Below are 16449 nucleotides of genomic sequence, written 5' to 3'. Positions count from 1 at the left end.
CCAAAATCCACCCGATCTACCACTCCAAAACAAACGTACACCACTGCCCAGTATTGATGTGAGCCAAAAACATGGAAGTCCTGAGGGCCCACACTGACCACAGCCAGACACCACTTCTGCAAGAACCAAGCACACGCCAAGAGATCACCCGTGATGACCTAGGAGAGCAGCTTTGAGCAGAGGCAAACGTGAAGGAGAGGCACAGGGGCGAGGGTGCTGGGTGTGCCCGTCTTTGTGACCTCACTGAGATTGCTGACCTCTGGCCCTTGGTGTCCATCCTATGAAGGAGGTAGCCCCCCAATCCCTGCCTCCCTTCATCACTGACTGAGGCTGCCCTGAAGTCTCCCCAGGGCTGAGACTGCTTCTAAATCCAGTTAACTGCACACCCACATATAAAACAAAAAACGAAATATCAAGTATGCAGACAGGAAAAGAAAAATATGTGAATCTTCCCCTATTCAACAGGCATTTAAAAAGTAACAGGAAAATTGTGATAGTCTTTGAACCACCACCAGCTATCACATCCTGTTGAAATGTTTTAGCTAATCAGGAACATCTTTACCAGGCACCTGTGTTTTTAGGAAATCAGCTGACAGATTCCAAATCACCTCGCAGCCTGTGACCTGACCCCCACTCATGAGCATCACCTCTCCAGCGGAACAGGCCCTGGACACCATTCAAATGGTGAGGAACAGGAACAAGGGTAGCTTTCCCTCAACACCACAAAACAAGCTCGACCCCGAGGAGCCAGGAGAACAGCAACGTTTGTTTAGACACTTTCCCACTGACCTTGTCAGAGCGAACATTCCCATCCCACGGCGCCCAGTGTTTTACTCTCCCTGGCATACCAGCAGCCGTCAACCCTCACAAACTCAAAACAGAGGCCAAGCTGACAGGAGGCCTCTCTCCATTCCCCACTGAATTCGCTCAGGACACAGATGTTTCCAAACACACACGGCCCTGAGTATTCCACACCTGGAGAACATGCAAACAGACGCTGCAAAGACGTTCCCCTAAAGAGAAACTCAGTTTCTAACTTCCCTTAGGGAAAAATATGAGGCCCAGAACTTTCCAGAAAATCAAGTCTGGAAGGAAACCACTCACCTCTGGCACTTCCTAAACCTGCCTCCCCCACAGGTGCTCAGGGATGTCCCCGCGCCAGCCCCATCCACCCAGGACGGCAGCAGGGCTCAGGCAGCCAGCACCTGGGCAGCTGGCGAAGCAACCCCAGGGTGAAAACGTCATCCCAGGCACTGCTTCTCGGAGCCCCTCAGCAAGAAAAACAGAGGCAGGACAGAATTGAGGGCTGACTCGAGGCTGGGGAGCCACAGACCCGCACAGCTCAATCATCAGACACGCTCTGCTGTGCACAGAGCCCAGAGAGAGGCCAGCACAGAGACCCTCATGCCAGCTCCACGGGCCGGCGTCCTCCAGGGCTGCAAGTTTGTGATCACAGCTTCAGAATCTGGTTCCAGAATCTTCCAGAATCAAAGATACACCAAACTGTAAAGCTGCCAGGACAGCAGGGCCCAGGAGCAGGCTCAGGGGAGGACCAGGTAGAAACCCCACACACAGCATACACGTGTGCATGCTTACTCCACACATGCCACCCCTTCACCCAATACTATACACACAAACACATGTATGCACTCCATACACACCCTCAAATACACTCACCAAATGTGATGCGTGTACACGCTCCACACACACCCTCAAATACGACACACATGAACATGCTCACTCCACCCACACCTGCTAAATACACTCACCACACACGCACAAACGTGACACACGTGCACACTCATTCCAGACATCACACCCCTCACCAAGTACACAGGGGCACACACCCCCCAGTCCAGAACCTGCAGACTCCACAAGCTTTGGTTTCTCCCACTGTTTCATCACATGAGATCGACACACAGGTGTCATTTACTGACATCTAACACCCAGGGAGGCCCTTAGAACTGCAGTCACAAGTCGGCTTCATTCAGGCATTCATCACCAGTCTCCTGAAGCCACCTCCTGTCCCCAAGGGGAGCGGGGGCTGAGACCGGAGACGTCACTGGGCTTACAGATCCCCAGGCTGGAAACCCAGCAAAATCAGGAGGGCTCGGCCACGGCCCTGGAGGGAGACGGGTACTGGCCCAGGTATGCGGAACATGAGTCCTCATTTCCATACAGTGCCACCTACGACAGCATCAAGTGAAAGCCAGTGGTTTGGCATTCCTGGGACAGACAGTCCTGGAATTACAAGGGAAGCTTTTTACTCCCCTTCCCTCTGAACACATGAGGTCCATGGTTCCCTCACTTCTAACCCTGGGAATCGGAATCAGTGACTCCTTGTCCACCTGACCACCCAAGAGGATCCACACACCTGCTGCAACAGCAGCACTGCACCTGGTCCGCACGGGAGCAAAGCAAATCCCACCTTTTAACTAAAACTGGATTATCCCGACACTGTCAGCCTGCAGTGTATATATCGTCAAGCCCTCACAACTGCGCCACCTGCAAGAGGAACACAAGCCCTTAGTCCCAGGTTCTCAGGACGGCCTGTGAGGTGGATGCTGGCACCTTCTCATCTCCCAGTGGAGAGGAGAGGAGAGAAGGCCAGGGTCAGGGCTGGCGTATCAGGAGGGTCAGGGTTCAAAACCCCATCTGCCTCACGAAGAAGCCCTTACTGTTCAAGTGACTTCTATCATCAGCCTTAAAAATGTACCACAGTTACCAGCAATTCTGAGTGCTGTTCCCTGGGACATCATAAGCAAACATTTTGTTAGAAAGGTTTTGCCAAATCTGCTTTCAAAATCCTGTTATGAAATGACTAATGAAAATTTGAGCTATGAAATAAAGCACATATTTAAATGAATCCCAAAATGACTATCACGAAGGAAGTTTTAACTTGATGTGAAAAATATCCTCTAAATGACATCAGCCAGAATTATCTTCTATCATTACTGATCCCATATGCTTAATGAATTATACAACATCATCTCAGATATGAACTTAAAACCATTAGCTGAATGCACGTTTTAGCACAACCAAAGTTCTGCTCTAATAAGCAGCACAGGCGCTCTACAGAGGATTTTAATTGGGACTACAATGTGCACGATCATGTTAAGAGGTTTCATGATGGCTGTTCTCCAAGGTGCAACACAGAGAAACACCACTAACCTGGAAGACACCTGCTGATTTGTAACGAGATGACGAGAGACCATGTGGACAGAATACTCTAAATACTTGAAAAGGAGAAACAATGCAAGGAAAGAATCTTATCAGTTACTCTTGACATTCTTAGAAAAAACCGATTTCTCTTTTGGGATGATTAAAAAAGAAAATGATATTTCTGGATTTTTTTTTTTTTTTCTTTCTGAGACAGGGTCTTGGCTGTGTCGCCAAGACTGGAGTACAGTGGAGCAATCGCAGCTCACTGTAGCCTTAAGTGATCTTCCCACCTCAGCCTCCAGAGTAGCAGGGACCACAGGCATGCACCACCACACTCAGCTCATTTTTCTGTTATAGAGATTGTTATAGAGATGGGGTCTTGCTATGTTGTCCAGGCTGGTCTTGAACTCCTTGGCCTCAAGTGATCCTCCTGCCTTGGCATCCCAAAGAGCTGCCATTACAAGCATAAGTCAGCATGCCCAATCTTTTTCTTAATTCTATAACAATTGTGCCACATTCAGAGAAAGTATAACTATAATAAGAAACTTGGTGAAGCAATATGTTGATACAAAAACAAAATGGTAACAATTCATTTTTAAATTTGAGTTTGAATATTTGTTCCATTCATTCTACACCACGTTAAATAAAAAAATGAAATTGTTTATACAAAGCAAAAGTGATAGCTCAAATCAGGTTTTACAAAGAAGTCCAATAGATTATGATTCCAAGTGTATGTTTATTTCTAGATTTTAGAAAGTAAGTCATAGCCAGCTTCTACAGTTTTGTTGCCATAGGCTCAAGATTAAATCAAAATGTGCGAACGTGCCTCAGGGTGCGGCAGGGAACCCCATGCCCACCAAGCACGCATACGCAGAAATATTTTGCCCAAATCTATTTTCCAACATATAATTACAGAGGTCCCAGATATACTTTTCTCTCTCCCCCCACAAAGTATGTGAGGTCAAGTTTATCCTAGTATTCGGTAAAAAGGCTCAAGTGAAAAAGGTAACAGCAATGCTCAGGCGACTCACGCAGGCCCCAGCAGACGCTCTAGCAGAAGGGATGCGGCACAGGCGGGGCTGTGAGTGCACCCTCGCTAACCTGGCTAACCTCATGGTGCAAAAGCACCCGAGGCTCTACAGATTCCATTCCCAGAGTTAGTGGAAAACTCCATCCTAGCACCGGGATGCTCTGTGTTCCTAGATCTACCTGCTTTAAGATATGCGTGAACTGTTCTTACTCTACACACGAGACTCACTGGGAGACACTTTCAGATTTAGCCTAAGCGTACGATGTTTTATCGGAAAATAGACATTCCAGCAAATGCATTTCTATAAGATTTTCTACCTCTTTTCACTGTGGGGGAATAAAAGGTAACTTGCCTCCAAGGGTTGGAGACAAAGCTGTTACTGCACACAAGAGCGCTGTGCACCCCGGGAACTGCTGCGCCACGAGGAATCCGTGCACCCTGGATGCAGGAGTAGCACACGAGGCTAGCACAGGCTGATGCCGGCCCTCTCCAGAAGCAGGCCTATCATCCTTCCTCCTCCCTCAGCCCCCAGCTCCCCTCCAGGCCTCAGTGGCTGCTGACAGGGCAGAGGCCACAACTAAAGGAGGCTCTCAGCTCCAACAGGGACAGGAGCTCCAGACGCTGGGGACTCCGCTGCTGCCCTCCGTGCCCACCCCCTTCTGGTCCGCCCTTCTCAGGAGTCAGGCATGGCCACTTTGAGCCTCTTTCCTTCTGTGGCTCCTACAAAACCAGTCCAGGGAGCCCAGGCTGCCACGCACGCCAGGGATGCCCGGCACAGGCCACATGTCCTCATCCAAGCTCCTGGGACAAGAAGGGTCTTGCAATATTTCACTTTCTGGTTGAGCATCCCCAGCCTGAAATCCAAAGTGCTCCGAAGAGCATTTCCTTCGAGTGTCATGAGGGAGCTCGGAATGTTTGTTTCAGAGCATTTTGGAGTAGGGACGCTCAGCCTTAATTTGAACCTCTTCAAGGAAGCCACACACTGAAGCCCCCGATGTCCGCCCCACACAATCCCAGCGCACCATCTGAAGTCCTCAGCAACAACAGATTTTCTTTCTTCAAAAATAACCACAAGTCACATAAACTCACACGCAACCACAGAAGGGATTATGGACACCTGCACAGACTGGATGAAATTGAACTGTCACATTTTTACCTGGGTAATTTAAAGTCATTCCTCAAAACATACCTGTTTTACTGAGTTGCATTTTAAGGTGAACACACACAAATCATTTCAGGGAAACAAATGTCACTTTGGGCTGTGTGTGGTCTCTTGACTCCTGTGAATAACTCGGCGTTCACCCTCACTTCTGGATAAGGGAGAAGATGCCAAGAAATCTGTTAAAACAAAGACATGAAAACAAGATTAAGAAGGGTTTGAAAGGTTCCTCCTGACTCCCTGGAGGGGAGAGGAGGCCACCTGGAAGGCTCACAGGGGACAGGAGCACAGCCTCCTCAGTGCTTTCTACACTCAGCAGCGTCAGAAATTCCCGTAGAAGCAGAACACGTGAGAACCGAGACGGGAACACCCCAAAGAAAGGGGATGAGGGATCAAAAAAAAAGCATTCGTTCCTTAACAAGTAACACGGGCAAGAAGCCGCTTCAAAGAACGTGTGAAAAGTCACTCACAGGCATTTCAAAAAATAAGGGTAGCATGAGATTGCTTGATCAGCTCAAACTGGCTGCCGTCCCTCAGGCCATGAAGTCCCTGAGATGAGCCTCTCAGTGAACAGAAGTCACTCGCATCTCTCTGCCAGAGAAAGTCCTACAAGCCGACATGTGACCTCACGAAACCTGGGCTTCAGCCCATCGACAACAGTGAGTCTGACATGGTACATCCCTCCAGATGGTTAAAGACCCCAGGGGCTCAGACAACCTCGAAGGACTGTGTCTGACCAGCCCCTTTCCAAGTTCTGGACGATTTTTTTTAAATGTACTATAAGCAGCATGTTCCAGTAGAGACGTCATTAACTGGCTCTGGGTCCTCTTAATTTTGAAATTAGAAACATGCTTGGCCAAGCACGGTGGCTCATGCCTGTGATCTCAGTATTTTGGGAGGCTGAGGAAGCTGGACTGCTTAAGTCCAGGAGTTCGAGTCCAGCCTGGGCAACATTGCAAAGCTCCATCTCTACAAAAAAAAAAAAAAAAACAAAACAAAAATAAGCCAGGCATGGGGACATGTGCCTGTGGGTCCTGGCTACTCAGGAGGCTGAGGAAGGAGGATTGCTTGAGCCTTGGAGGTCGAGGCTGCAGTAAGCTGTGCTCACACCACTGCCTGGGCAACAAAAGTGAGACCTTGTCTCGAAAAAACCAAAGAGAAAAAGAATTATATACATGGCTAGGCCAAAATAAGAGGCCTGGTGGGACCACCTGAAACACAGCTGCAAATTCTGGCAGGGCCTCCCTGGCTTGATTTGTGGTGGGCGTGGGACTGCTCTGAAGGATAGGACCCCAGGCACCTTCCGAGACTAGACCTTATAGTAAAACTTGCCCTTACTGGAAGGAACACTGGTCTTGGAGCCTGGGACACCCTGGGGCAGTGCCACCATCTCGAGGCCACCATGGCACAAGGAGGCCCTAGCATCATGGAGCCTGAGATGTCCATCGGAGCAGGGCCACCGACATGAGGCCGCCATGCCAGGGGAGCCTGGACATCATGAAGCCTGGGACATCCTGGGGCAGTGCTACCAACCCGAGGTCGCTGTGACACACGGGGGCCCTGGTGCCCCTGAGAGGCTGCACAGCAGGTCCAAGCCCAGGCCAGGAGTGAAGAGGCTCCACATCCTTTCCATCCCTCCAGCTGAGGCCACAGACGTCTCAGAGCAGAAGTGCATCACCCTCAATGTCCATGGGTAAGTTTTTGGCAACAGAATCTGGAAGCATAAAAGATGGCTCTGGGTTGGTTGGTTGCTGGCTCGGACCAGGGCTCAGGCTTCTGCTTATGACCTGTCCTCTTTCCACACAAAACCTGGCTCACACCAAGCAACGTCTAAGTCCTGGAAGACCTGCTACACACAAGTGCAGTTACAAAGCGGAGAAACAGGGATGCCTGGAGGGGGCGGGGCCGGGCCGGGCTGTGCTCCAGTGGCACCGGGGTTTCTCAGGAAGACCCTGGGCATTACAGGGTCCAGGGCACAGGCTTCCTGGGATCCAGGACATGGAACAAGCACCCATTCCCCGGTCCTGTTGAATATGAATCGGCTAAGGGCCGATTCCCTCGGAGGACTGAGCACCGCTCCACAACCCATACCAAGGTAATAACAAGCCCAGTACGAGCAGAAGGCTGATGATGAAGACACGAGGACCAGATGAGCACGAGGCATCCTGACAAATCAGCCCTGGCACAGAACAAGGGGCGGACAGCCCCGCCTGTTCCTGACGCATCAGCCCTGGCACTGAGCGAGGGGTGGCAGCACGACCTGTGCCCCTGCAGATGCAGAGGGATGTGAGGGGGGCGCAGACCCAGCTTGGAGGCTAATCAACCACCTCCGCTTGCACTTCTGTTCCTCGTGGCGGGGAGGCCAGGCACAGGCAGCATTAGTGCTCACCTTGCCCCCGGGCTGCATTTTTTTTCTGCTTATGAGTCGTGTTCACTTTACGTGGACAGACATAGCCATAATAACGGTTCCCTGAGTATTTTGCTGCCTAAAGGGCTTTCAGAATTCACTTCCATCCTTAGGAAAGGCGGCCAACACCAGGTTGTCTCCCTTAAGATGCCATGTCTCATATGGGGAAAAAAAAATCAAGAGAAATCAAATAAAGGTCATAAAATACAACAGTTTCAACATTAAAATTTAATAGTATGCTTTAAATTGAAGATGAGTTAAGTCACATTTCCAAACCTCTGAAAGAAAAGTTACTGGGAGGGAGTGGTTTGCAACACACAGTTACAGGGAGGGAGTGGTAGAGGGGCCCAGGCTGGACCAGGTCTCAAACGTCAGTGCAAGGAGAAAGTCTGAACAAACGCTCTCCTGCCCTGCAGCTGTCCTCTTCCAAAACACACCAGTTATCTGTCAGTTTAGAACAAGGCCTGGGGAGGCAGGAGGTGGGCCTGGGAGGATCACCTAACAAAACCAAGCTCCTCACCCGCACCACGCTGAGCTGAGCAGCACACACAAACACCACTACTTCTCCCCAGAGAGAAGACGGAAGGCAGCACACTGCCACACCAGGCGAGAAGACCGAGGGGAGCCAGAGGCACGTTTAATCTTGCTTGCATGGCGGAGGGAGGGGAATAACGCCGCTCTCACTCAAGTGTTGCACAATTCTTTCTAGCACTGAGCAGCAGAAAACAAAAATTATAGATGCTTCCTCAGAGAAATGTTTCCCAAGAACTGCACATAAATTACGTTCAAGAAATAGCATTTGAATGCCTCAAAGCGCTTTTATTTTTAATAATCCCCAAGTAATTCTATAAAACCAGGAATCACAGTCTCACCCAGCTCCAGGATCACGGCCCAGGTGACGTGGGCGCACACATCCTGAAGATCCAATGTTCAACTAAAGTGGGGGGAGTGAAAATGATCCTGGGTATAATTTACACTGACACAGGAAGGTGGCTGAGCCCGAAACCCCTAAACCAGGAAGACTGGCGTCCTGCAGAGGCTTCACCTCTGTCCTTTCCCAGCCTCTGGGAACCACCACTCTCCTCTCTACTGCCACAAACGCCGCTCCAAGGTACAACCAGGAAGATCATTCAAAACTGAGGAACGTGGCAGAACAGAGCTGTCAGGAGACTTGAACCACCAACAACGCTGGTTACATGACCCAAAGATGATTAAAACCCCAGGCTCTTCAAGACTGAATGTTATCTATACTTAAATGCATTTAATCACCCCATTGGGGGGTTATGTGTTTTGCTGCAAATATATCCAACGGCTGTAAAAGGAAAAGGCAATTTGTTAAAGAAGCTTCTTGGAGTGTCTCAACGGGCCTCAGAGGCAGGATAAAAGGCAGGAATTCCTGGCAGAAATGCTCAGCCCAGGGCAGGCGGAGTTCTTGAGCACCAACCAAGGCAAAACAAGGTCGAAGACCACACCACACTCTCTTCAATCACGTCCTTCATTCCACGTGTCCTTCTATTTCTCGAGACTTCTCTGGGAGAGAGAATTCAATTGTGCTGAGCCTCTGAAAGAAAATGGAAAAACACACCCGGCAAAGTCCCTGCACATGCTGAGAATGGGTGCAGCCGTCACAGCCCGAATGTCCTTTCAGGACCATCTGACCTGGCTGCGATCCAAGTATCCAAAGTGCAGGAATGTATGTCGGACCCGTGAAGCCAGGATTACAGCCACTGAAGCGCAGTTTTCCATCCCACCGCAACCGGCCTTGTTAGGGGCTTCCTCAGGGACCACCGACCTCACGCCACCACCCCTCAACTACTTCAACTAACTTACATCATGCCAGAGGCCTCTCCAGGCCGACCAGCCCTGCCCAAGTACTGCTTCACGGCAAACCCTCCAGGCAAACGTCCTCGGCCTCCTCCAGGAGGCTGTGCTCTGAAGGTGCCCTCATTTACTTCTGTGGCTCTGAGACATTTAACTAGAGCCCAACACACCTCTTCCTGTTCACAGTATTGAGTTAACAGATTTTTATGGTGAACTTTCACTGGGAAGAACACCATTTCAGGAGCCCCAATGACCACAGTGAAAATGCTTTTTACCTCCCCTTACGTGACATCCGCAAGGCCAGGTCCAAGGAATGTTCTGGATCTCAGAGAATGGCATATCCACTCGTAGTAAGTCTTGGTTTTGTTTCACAAGCTATCAAACGCTGCCCCGAAGCAGGAAAAACCCCACAACGTGGCAGGGAGGGGCAACCAGCGTGAGTTCCAAGGCCAGACCACGCGGGTCTGCTGACAGCGTGGCGGGGGTAAACAATGCAGGGTCTAAGGTCAGACCACCCGGGTCCCACTGACAGTGTGGCTTCAGGAGTTTCTTAAACCCTTTGCTCTCCAAGTTTCATGTCAGAAAAATGCGGTGATAACTGTGGCCACCTCGTGGGATGATGGGAACACACACAGTAACAGTGTCAGCAGGTGACTTGCTGGGCACGTGGCGAGGCCACACTGCTGTAGGTTGCCCCACATGAAATCCAATTCGTTTAAAAAAAAAATACCCCAAACCTACAATCCTATAAAGGTCATTAATCCTAGCTATCCCTCAAGGCATTGAACGAACAATAATGAGCCATCCATCCTCCTGCTGCTGACCTGCCTCAGCCCCACCCTCCGGAAACTGAAATCCCACAGCAGCCACTGCCTCAGCCCCACCCTCCAGAAACCCCGCATCCACACAGGATGAGGGCAGGAAAGGAGCAGGACTGTGTCTTGGGAACTTAAACTCTGGAAGCTGAGTTAAATCAGTGCCACTCAAATCTTGTCACCAACGATCTTGTTAAATTGGAAGATTCTGTCTGGGCATCTCGAGGGAACCTGAGGCTCTGCACTGAGTGAGGTGAGCACTCGTGCTGGAATGAGACGTCAGGGAAAGCAACCGAATCTGGGGTCGCAGTTGCCCGAGGCTTGGGTCCCACTGGAAAAGTGGCACCAGTGCCCTCGGGACAGTGGCGGAGGTCCCAGGAAGCAAGTCCAGGTGCAGAGACTCGTGGACCCAAGGCTTGCTCCAGGGCCAGGAGGGGCTGCTCCGCTGGCAGCCACGAGGCAGGCAGCCTTCGAGCTCCTCCACCTGCCGTCCTGCAGGCAGGGAGGACAGTGCCCAGACCACCCCAGGGCTCCCCCAGCCTGCCAGGCTGGTACTCTTACTCCAGCCACTGACAAGAGTCCCCATGTTCCAAGCTAGGTTGAAACAGTGCCCCAGGCCTCAGGGCACACGCACCCCTGCAGGGCCACTCCTACCCAACACCTGAGGATGGTTATTCCCACACATCCCCAACTCACAGCAAAACTTAAAAATGAAAGTCGGAACATATAGCCAGGAAACAAATGCTCAAGAAGCAACTCCAGGGTGACTACTCCTAGAGCTATTGCTACTGAACATCTTTAAAAACATTTCCAGGGTGACTTCCTAGAGCTATTGCTGCTGAAAATCTTTCAAATTCTTCATTTCAAAATTAGCTTTTATTACACTGTCTCCCTATTCTACCCAGACTCTAGAAAACAAAATCATTACAAATTCCAATTCTATCTTATGGCAAGTTAGAAACACACACGTTTCCTCAAAGGATTCTACGTGTTTCCACGTCTTTAGTGGCTGTCTCTTTGTGAAAAAAGTAATTCTGTCTGGAAGCAAAAACCACATTAGAAATGCTCTAAATAAGTTTCTTCCTCTTGTCAGGAGAGCAAAGCCACCGCCCTAAGCAGAGGTGAGGGCTCAACAGCTCCCAGGCAAAACCTTAACACACAATGGGGAAGGCAATTCATTTCAAGATAGTTACCAAGGGCCACAACGTGAGACCAGCATAGCCATGAAAACTGCAATCATTTCACAACAGAATGAAATTCATAAAGAACTGCTGAGAGGCATGTGATAAGTTACATAAATCACCGTTCCTTAAATTCTGACGGTTGACTAGAACAGAAGTAGCTTCACGGTACAGTTCAAACAGGAGAAAGGCAGGGAGGGGTGGTTTCCACACCACACAGGGCCTTGCAGGAAAGGGACACTCTTCCTGTAAACGGGAGATCCTGGGAGTGATGTGATAAACCACGGTGACAGGCACAGAACTGTGCAAGCCGGAGTCGCGGCCTGGGCCCCACCACGGAGCTTCTGTCCGTGAACGATGAGGCTCGAATGTCAGGCCGGGGGCAACCGAGGCAGTTATCAGGGAAAAAGAAAACGAGAGCACGGTGCGAGGCAAAGGTCTGAAACTGCGCAGCAACTTCGAGTCAAGTGGGACAAACTGACTCAAAATACAGGTTCTAAAAACACCACAGCGAGCTGTTCCTCGGCTCTGGAAAGGCTAAGTGACTATTGCCCACACTGAGCATCTGCTCCCAGAGACGACCCTGGTGACAAGTAAGGCCCAGCTCCTCCGAACCTGTGCCGAACCTCAGCAAGGAACTTTGCTGGTATCTTACGGCATATCGACATGTTCCTTTAAAATCTGATATTTCATCAACAATGCAGGCACCAGCTTTGACTCATTTACATTTCGATTAAACAAGATAATTTACACCCTGACCATGCCAGCTAAGAGTTTCCTACAATCTTGAAACAGAGCCAGAGGCTACAGTCTGCTCCTACACAACACTACGTCTCTACAAGTTCGATGGGTTTTTACTTTCCATGTCTTCACTTGCCTAGTGCTAGAAAGCAGATTAAAAACAGAAGCAGCTCTGAAACACTATTGAATGAGACTCAAATATCTTGCAGTCATCATGCTGATGCGATGTTTATTCAAGAGAAATGTTCTCACCTGTAGAAAGCAGCACACATCAACACGCACCGGTAACTGTCACCAGCATTCCTGATCATCTTCCCTTCCACGGCCACCTGCAGACCCACGGAAAGCGGGGTGACACGGCCGATTCTTGTAGCGAGCAGGCCAGGGTGCACTCAAAGTGCATCTCTTTCCAGAGGGCCGCCACAGAAAGTTACACATTTATTCCATGAATTAATGGCGCTGCACCAAACATTTCTGTAAGATTCTCTAAGCAAGCTTTTCCTTCTGCCTAAAATGGCCCGACACAAACTGAAAAAGCTCTTGGAGCTGGCAAAGACTTCAGTATCTCCTTAACTATTGTCATGCGAGCCCGTGTGAAGAGACCACCAAACAGGCTTTGTGTGAGCAACACGGCTATTTCACCTGGGTGCAGGCGGGCTGAGTCTGAAAAGAGTCAGCGAAGGGAGGTAAGGGTGGGGCCGTTTTATAGGATTTGGATAGGTAAAGGAAAATTAGTCAAAGGGGGGTTTTTCTCTGGCGGGCAGCAGTGGGGGTCACAAGGTGCTCAGTGGGGGAGCTTTTTGAGGCAGGGTGAGCCACGAAAAGGAATTTCACAAAATAATATCATTGCTTAAGGCAAGGACCGGCCATTTTCACTTCTTTTGTGGTGGAATGTCATCAGTTAAGTCCAGGCAGGGCATTTGCACTTCTTTTGTGATTCTTCAGTTACTTCAAGCCATCTGGGCATATACGTGCAAATCACAGGGGATGCGATGGCTTGGCTTGGGCTCAGAGGCCTGACAATGATAATCTTCACTTCTAAGGTGTGGGGTAAGATCATATAATCCCCAACTCGGCTCCCGATGCTGCGTGTGGCATCCAGCAACAGCACGTTCCATTCCTGGATTACATTTGAGTCAAGAGTCCACAGTGAGAACGATTTCTGGTGAATGAAACACCAGGCAGGAGGGCGATTCCGATGGGCAGCTCTTCACACACAGCCCAGGAGCTGGGGGGAGGGGGAGAGGAAGAGGCCGACGCGCGTCCACCATGCTCACGCCCCCTTCGATGCCCCCCACTCCTAGAGGCCCGGACCCAAGGGAAATCTGACCTGAAAATGGGCAAACCCTCACTTTGGCAGAGGGACAGGGACTCGGGGCCACACCTTGACCTCAGAGCAACACAAGTGCAGACACAGTACCCCAGGACACCCTCCCCACCCAAATTCAAGGAAGAAAACCATCGCCCCGCACCTTTGCGGAAACCCCGGCTGCTGGAGCAGATGCCTGCCGCCCGGTGTGTGCAGCCTCTCCGGTCCCACGTTCCGGGCTCAGCACCTGTGCCTCAGCCCTGGCACTGCTCGCCACACCCACAGGTGTGCCAGGAGGGGCAGGTCCTAAGGCCTCGAAAACCTGCAAGGCGAAGGGGCCGCTCACTCCAGCAGGAGTCCAGAAGCAGTGACTGCAACAGCGTCAGGGGGTGAGAATTCTCCCCTCGGTCTCTGAGTCTCCAGTCTGTTGCCCGCCAGAGTCTTCTGCCAACCGCGAGGCCCAAGCTGGGGGGCACATTTGGTTCTGACCATTTCACTTGTCAAGATCAATACTGCAAACATATCCAATTCATCCTGTCACTAAAAGTGAAATAATCCGCTATCTCCATCACAGATGAAGCAGTCAGGTTTCCATTACCGGGGTGTTTTTCCTTTTTTTTTTTTTTTTTTGAGATAGAGTTTGTTCTGTCGCCCCAGGGTGGAGTGCAGTGGCGTGATCTCGGCTCACTGCAACCTCTGCCTCCCGGGTACAAGTGATTCTCCTGCCTCAGCCCCCCAAGTAGCTGGGATTACAGGTCCCCGTCACCGTGCCTGGCTAATTTTCGTATTTTCAGTACAGACGGGGTTTCACCATGTTGGCCGGGCTGGTCTCCAACTCCTGATCTCAGGTGAGCCACCTGCCTCATCCTCTCAAAGTGCTGGAATTACAGGCGTAAGCATCCACGCCCTGTCATTACTGGTGTAATTTCTAAGCCACTCTCTCACACCCACTCCCATTTTTTTTTTAAACCAGCTTTATGGCTATCTTTTCCAAGAGAACCAGTTACCCATTTGAAGTACAAATAAGACACCATATTTAAAAACCAAAAATGCCAATTTGCACAGAAGTCTCCAAATACCCAGTCGATTTGAGCCTTGAGAGTAAGATCAAGCTGTTGGCTGAACACAACTTTCCTATCCATCTGTCTGCCTGTGAGTTAGACACAAGGATGAAGCCACGAGCTAGGGACATAAAGGCAGGAACCACTAAGGCAGCCGAGACTCCAAATAAAAGCTTGAAGGACCAACACAAAGGGGATATTATTTTGAAGCTTGTCACAGGAACAGTTGGGAAGATGTTCACATTTTTAGAATTTTCATAGTAATAGTTATAATTTACAAAGAATTTAAAATTGTGTAGTCATTATTTTGCTTTTTTCTAGATGTGCCCCTCAACAGGGTTGCTAGCTATAATTCTACATCACAGGATTCAGAACAGTACCCTTTTGGAGCAGATGCCTGTAATCAAAGAATTCCGCCTGGTCAGTTCACTTTAAGCGTGAGACGCCCTCCTCTCCTCCTTCCTTTTCAGAACTTCCAGAGGATGAAACAGGGACCTTCTCAGACGTCCCACGGTGCAGGGGGCCAGAGGGGAAGGCAGCGGCAGCCTGAATGAGGCGACCGGGAAATCACATTCCACAAACAGAAATTCTCCATGTGCTTTACATGCGCTGTCTCTGAAGAACTATGTCAGTCTAACAGTCACTGGAAAACTGTATTCAAGTGTCATTTCACATTTCAAGCAAAGAAAACAGTGGTGGGGCATGAGGGAAAAACATAGCCATGTGTTCCGGGATATTAAATAAGCTTTTTTCTGTTATAAACGTATAATTATACATTCTCAGATTTCTGTATAATTGATATGCTTCCTAATTAGCAGACATAGTAATAAAAAGTGAATTCCAAGTGTAAGATCGGAGGACAAGTTCACATGACTTCAGGATCTGCTACTGGGTTTCAACTTAAACTGGTTCTGTGTACTGGTAACAAGGCATGAGAGTCTGTGTGAGAGTCTGTGTGGCTGTTATCAGGGTTCGTTTGGCTCCGTAGCAGAGGATGTTACACTGTTATATTGTCTTCTACAAAAAATCCTGAAAAAATGAAGGCTGAATAGACATACACACTCTCCCAAAATAATCCGGATGTCCACCGATATCAAAAACAGATGAATTACTGTTTCCATCATGGAATATTCCATAGCAGTGAAAACAAACTATAGCCCCAGGTGCCAACTAGGATAAAGAAAATCTTTTAAATACGCTAAAAGTGAACTGACTAGGCGGAATTCCTCGATTACAGGCATCTGCTCCAAAAGGGTACTGTTCTGAATCCTGTGACGTAGAATTATAGCTAGCAACCCTGTTTAGGGGCACATCTAGCAAAAAGCAAAATGATGACTACACAATTTTAAATACTTTGTAAATTATAACTATTACTATGAAAATTCTGAAAATGTGAACATTTTCCCAACTGTTCCTTTGACAAGCTTCAAAATAAATACCTGGCATTGCTCCCCACACCCACAGGTGTGCCAAAATAAATGAAAATATAGTCCAAGATAGTAGAATCGAAACCTGAAGATGTACGAGCTGTCCCTGCCTCGCTATCTATACATCGTGTAGAAATTTAAGAGCAGGTAGTGACACTGCAAGGCTCAAACCAGCTGGGTATTTGGAAACTTCTGTGCAAATTGACATTTTTGGTTTTTAAACAGGTGTTATTTGTACTTCAAACAGGTAACTGTTTAGTTTTCTTGGAAAAAATACAGCAATAAACCTGGTTTAAAAACAAAAAAATACGGGAGTGGGTATCAGAGAGAGCTGCT

The 16449-nt window shown here is 49.2% G+C and overlaps 1 long non-coding RNA gene across 1 annotated transcript in view; it reads right to left on the bottom strand.

The window, feature by feature from the left end:
- The window catches only part of LOC139356872 (uncharacterized), an 81373-nt gene that overhangs the window by 38190 nt on the left and 26734 nt on the right, over window positions 1-16449 (bottom strand). The window contains exon 2 of the long non-coding RNA XR_011609352.1: window positions 5382-5530. This is a non-coding gene — a long non-coding RNA (uncharacterized lncRNA). The remainder of the gene's footprint in view (window positions 1-5381; window positions 5531-16449) is intronic.

The sequence above is a fragment of the Macaca nemestrina genome, chromosome 10 (assembly GCF_043159975.1).
Source record: "Macaca nemestrina isolate mMacNem1 chromosome 10, mMacNem.hap1, whole genome shotgun sequence".
NCBI classification, from domain to species: domain Eukaryota; kingdom Metazoa; phylum Chordata; class Mammalia; order Primates; family Cercopithecidae; genus Macaca; species Macaca nemestrina.
The sequence above is the reverse complement of the archived record's forward strand: the minus strand, read 5'-3'. Positions and strand labels throughout refer to the sequence as shown.